Source organism: Rhineura floridana, chromosome 5, assembly GCF_030035675.1.
Source record: "Rhineura floridana isolate rRhiFlo1 chromosome 5, rRhiFlo1.hap2, whole genome shotgun sequence".
Classification (NCBI taxonomy): Eukaryota; Metazoa; Chordata; class Lepidosauria; order Squamata; family Rhineuridae; genus Rhineura; species Rhineura floridana.
Window position 1 is genome coordinate 9,633,059 of NC_084484.1, and position 6,000 is coordinate 9,639,058.

A 6,000-nucleotide genomic window follows, 5' to 3' on the forward strand; every position below is an offset into this window, starting at 1 on the left:
ATTGGAATGCTAAAATTTGAAATAAAGTCTCTTTCAGGCAGCTCTGCTTGTTGCAAGATGGGATTTGGTAGAGGCATACTAGTTAATCACTGATGCCTTTGCTATTTGTGCTTGATTCATCAAAATGATTTCGGAAGCTCTATCAGCCAGCCATAGAGAAAATAAAAATATTTTAGATTAAAAAAAATAAATGAATGGTCTGCAAGCTATACAGTCAGGGCCAGCTAAAAGCTACACCAGCTAAGGGGCCATGAAGGGTGACAGACAAGTGGGATGGGGGACCTGGACTTCCTCTCCTGCATTAGTTACATTTCCCATTCACTTCTTATTACTAGAAACTCTACACTGCCTTTTTCCCACTTTTAGATCCTCCAAAATCCAGCTTTGACTTTTGCGGGTGGGGAAGCAACGGAGGGGAGATGCTGGAAACATATTGATATGCTCTGCCTCTAGAACTCTGGAATTATCATCAGAAGAGGGAAGAGGACAATTTCTCTCTCTCTCTCTCTCTCTCTCTCTCTCTCTTCCCCCCCCCCCAACTGCCTCTCACGGTTTCCCTCTTGTTGGCAATGGCTGCATCATCCAGGATTGGCATGGTAAGCAGATTTTGAGCTCACTGCAACATTTTTGCCATGTGCAGCGCAAAAGGAATGAATATCAGCCATTCTCTTGTAAAGAAGAGAGTACAAAGTGCATTCAGGGAAGAGAGTAAAGAGGAGCATTGGGGGAGTTGGGGGGGAGGTTGCTGGTGATGCCAGCAATGAAGAATCAAGTCTACTCCAATGTGCCTGTCCCATCCTGAGTTTTGTTTCTTGGTCACACTGGAATAAGAACTGCCACAGATAGGAAGATAGACTATAGCAGCTCAGGGTGCAATCCAAACCCTGGCCAAGCAGTACCAGGAATTAACAGCATAGTTAGGCCACCACTGAATCCACAGCCCTGCCATTGACACCACTCAATGTGAAATGAGGGTGGATAGGCAGATTGTAGTGTCAGCCCCTAGCTGGCACAGCAGTCAGGCCCAATGTCATCATGTGAGTGGGGGCAGCTCAGGATCCAGTCGAACCTGGGCTCACTCAGCCCTCTCCTTCCCTAGAATTCCCCATTTGGGGCTTCCTGCTGCTGGCACTTCTGCCCACTCATTTGGTAAGCAAAATGGGGCCAGTGGAGGCCGGTAGGGCTGGTTGGAGGTGTCCCTTTGCCCAATCCAAAAATCTCCCTATCTAGCAGAAAGAGGGTATTGGATGGCAGTGCCAATCAGGAAACTTGTAAGGTGAAATTTGTATTTCAGGCATACTCTTCCAAATTTCAAAATGTGGTAGAATCATTGCTCCCATCGAGGAAGAAATATGTTATTTGCGGGGATTTAAAATGTGAATTACCTTAGCATTACTGCAAAGGTCTACCTACTGGATGAGACTTTTGCAGTTTCATCGATGACCATTAAATACATGTAATCAGCTTATCACCTCTCAGTAGCGTGTTAATCATATTAATGCCTCATTTTCTATTAAGAGATAAACAATGTTTTTGAACCTGAATTTCACACACACTGTAATGATTTCTGAAAAGGATACATGCTTTCTATTGCTCTGTTGCTTTGGAGAGTCAATCATCATGCCTACGGTAATCGTAACATTACCATAAACCTTGGCTATTGATCATTTGATCTTTACACAGCTCAGCACACTGCAGAGTTGGTAAATGGTGCTGAACATCTGGGTTGTTTTACTATGACTCCATTAAAAGCAGAACATCTGTCCTGGAAGCTGAGGATTCAGTTTAGAGAACCCAGGAGATACCCAAACAAATCACAGCACATACCTATAAAGCACCTGTGTAGTCATTGTCGGAATCTCCACTGACTTTAGCAAAAAACATAAGGAAGATGTGGATTGCATAAGGCATGCATGTATTTTTGGAATGCAAAGAATATATATGGGAAGAATCAGATGTGACCTGTTTAGGTTTCCATAGACATGATACCTCACTGCCAAAAGGCAGCATAGTTCATATCTATTGTGACAAGGATGCTACTTGTGCACCCCTTCTCTCCTATTTGTTGGTGTGCACAAGAGAAGCTAGCATGTCCAAACTGAATTAATCATGCTTATTGCTTTAAAAACAAACCCCACAGGCACCTAAGCCTTGGAGTTTCAAGGTCATGAATTAAGCTAAAAGTCCACATGTTTTAAAAAATATATATTAAGTGCAGACCTGCAAAAACAAATGCAAAAGTGGAGAATAACCCCTGGAGCACACTTCTTCTATATTCTTATTGTTCTTCACGGGTTTTGATGCATTATGTTATCTTTGTTCTTTTCAGTCCTGTATAAAAGAAAAACCTCATAAAATTAAAAAACCAAAAAAGAACCCTTTGCTCCTTCTGTTCCCTCACTCAACCCCTGCCTCCACTCTGTGCATCATGAGAACAGAAGAGCCTGCTGGATCAGGCCAGTGGCCCATCTAGTCCAGCATCCTGTTCTCACAGTGGCCAACCAGGTGCCTGGGGGAAGCCCGCAAGCAGGACCCGAGTGCAAGAACACTCTCCCCTCCTGAGGCTTCCGGCAACTGGTTTTCAGAAGCATGCTGCCTCTGACTAGGGTGGCAGAGCACAGCCATCATGGCTAGTAGCCATTGATAGCCCTGTCCTCCATGAATTTGTCTAATCTTCTTTTAAAGCGGTCCAAGCTGGTGGCCATTACTGCATCTTGTGGGAGCAAATTCCAGAGTTTAACTATGCGCTGAGTAAAGAAGTACTTCCTTTTGTCTGTCCTGAATCTTCCAACATTCAGCTTCTTTGAATGTCCACGAGTTCTAGTATTATGAGAGAGGGAGAAGAACTTTTCTCTATCCACTTTCTCAATGCCATGCATAATTTTATACACTTCTATCATGTCTCCTCTGACCCACCTTTTCTCTAAACTAAAAAGCCCCAAATGCTGCAACCTTTCCTCGTAGGGGAGTCGCTCCATCCCCTTGATCATTCTGGTTGCCCTCTTCTGAACCTTTTCCAACTCTATAATATCCTTTGTGTGATGAGGCGACCAGAACTGTACACAGTATTCCAAATGCGGCCGCACCATAGATTTATATAACAGCATTATGATATCAGCTGTTTTATTTTCAGTACCTTTCCTAATTATCGCTAGCATGGAATTTGCCTTTTTCACAGCTGCCGCATACTGGGTCGACATTTTCATTGTGCTGTCCACTACAACCCCGAGGTCTCTCTCCTGGTCAGTTCAGACCCCATGAGCATATATGTGAAATTAAGATTTTTTGCTCCAATAATTTTACACTTGTTTATATTGAATTGCATTTGCCATTTTCCGCCCATTCACTCAGTTTGGAGAGGTCTTTTTGGAGCTCTTCGCAATCCCTTTTTGTTTTAACAACCCTGAACAATTTAGTGTCATCAGCAAACTTGGCCACTTCACTGCTCACTCCTAATTCTAGGTCATTAATGAACAAGTTGAAAAGTACAGGTCCCAATACCGATCCTTGAGGGACTCCACTTTCTACAGCCCTCCATTGGGAGAACTGTCCGTTTATTCCTACTCTCTGCTTTCTGCTTCTTAACCAATTCCTTATCCACAAGAGGACCTCTCCTCTTATTCCATGACTGCTAAGCTTCCTCAGAAATCTTTGGTGAGGTACCTTGTCAAATGCTTTTTGAAAGTCTAAGTACACTATGTCCACTGGATCACCTTTATCTATATGCTTGTTGACACTCTCAAAGAATTCTAATAGGTTACTGAGACAGGACTTTCCCTTGCAGAAGCCATGCTGGCTCTGCTTCAGCAAGGCTTGTTCTTCTATGTGCTTAGTTAATCTAGCTTTAATAATACTTTCTACCAGTTTTCCAGGGACAGAAGTAAGCTAACTGGCCTGTAATTTCCGAGATCCCCTCTGGATCCCTTTTTGAATATTGGTGTTACATTTGCCACTTTCCAGTCCTCAGGCACGGAGGAGGACCCGAGGAACAAGTTACATATTTTAGTTAGCAGATCAGCAATTTCACATTTGAGTTCTTTGAGAACTCTCGGGTGGATGCCATCCGGGCCCGGTGATTTGTCAGTTTTTATATTGTCCATTAAGCCTAGAACTTCCTCTCTCGTTACCGCTATTTGTCTCAGTTCCTCAGAATCCCTTCCTGCAAATGTTAGTTCAGGTTCAGGGATCTGCCCTATATCTTCCACTGTGAAGACAGATGCAAAGAATTCATTTAGCTTCTCTGCAATCTCCTTACCCTTCTTTAGTACACCTTTGACTCCCTTATCATCCAAGGGTGCAATCGCCTCCCTAGATGGTCACCTGCTTTGAATGTATTTATAGAACTTTTTGTTGTTGGTTTTTATGTTCTTAGCAATGTGCTCCTCAAATTCTTTTTTAGCATCCCTTATTGTCTTCTTGCATTTCTTTTGCCAGAGTTTGTGTTCTTTTTTATTTTCTTCATTCGGAGAAGACTTCCATTTTCTGAAGGAAGACTTTTTGCCTCTAAGAGCTTCCTTGACTTTGCTCATTAACCATGCTGGCATCTTCTTGGCCCTGGCGGTCCCTTTTCTGATCTGCGGTATGCACTCCAGTTGAGCTTCTAATATAGTGTTTTTAAACAACTTCCAAGCATTTCCAGTGATGTGACCCTCTGGACTTTGTTTTTCAGCTTTCTTTTTACCAATCCCCACATTTTTGTGAAGTTTCCTCTTTTGAAGTCAAATGAGACTGTGTTGGATTTTCTTGGCAATTGGCCATTTACATGTATGTTTAATTTAATAGCACTATGGTCACTGCTCCCAATCGGTTCAACAACACTTACATCTCGCACCAGGTCCCGGTCCCCACTGAGGATTAAGTCCAGGGTTGCTGTCCCTCTGGTCGGTTCCATGACCAACTGGTCTAGGGAATAGTCATTTAGAATATCTAGAAATTTTGCTTCTTTGTCATGACTGGAACACATATGCGGCCAGTCTATGTCTGGGTAGTTGAAGTCACCCATTACTACCACATTTCCTAGTTTGGATGCTTCCTCAATTTCATATCTCATCTCCAGGTCTCCCTGAGCATTTTGATCAGGGGGACCATAGATCGTTCCCAGTATTAAATCCATCCTGGGGCATGGTATCACCACCCACAACGATTCTGTGGAGGGTCCACCTCTTTATGTATGTAGCTAGTCCACCTGTTGATAACACATTATAGAACAATTATGTTTTTAGCATACCTGTAACTGAAATGCATATTGTCAGAGGCCAATCCCCCCTCCTCCCCCCTCAAAAACTTAGGCCACATGCTCAGGGAAACAATGGCAAGCCACTTTCTTTCATTCAGCCTAACCACCTGCTCTGACTATCTTCTGCCTGTGCCTCTCTGCTGCTAGAGTTCTGTGGCAACAGGCCTTAGCATTTTTGCAGGTTATTTTTTTTAAAAAAGCAAAAACAAATATTTCATTCATTGTCCAGGATTGTATCTTTCCTCTTCTCACTGTGGGAATCCACCACAGCTTTCTCCTCAGGCTTATTTAGCACTCAGCACACCCTCTTTGCTAATAGGGGACTGTTATTGTATAAATGTACTGTGAGAATTCAATTAATATTCCCACAATAAGCTGTCATTTGCAAGTAGCAGAACACAACATAAACACAAATAAATAATGATGGCACTTCTATTGAGTGCAGAGGAATTAATTATCCTTAGTCCTTTTATGTCGTTTTTGATTAACCTGGGTCCTTCTACTAGCCTTTAATCTATGAAACACTTATCTTTATTTTGCTTACAAAGTGGTGCTTTTATTTTTCAGAGTTTGCATTAACTGTTTTATAAACTGCTTTCTTAAACAAAAATGCATGCCTTCCAATGTTGGAAAGTGATCGGTTGAGTGAAGATGTTTTATTGCTCTGATGTGGGCTTTTGTCGAGAGATAATTAAGTAGATTGGAAATCCTCTTGAGTCAGATCACAGCTTTCATCTCAGCCATTATATAATTTACTTTTTTCA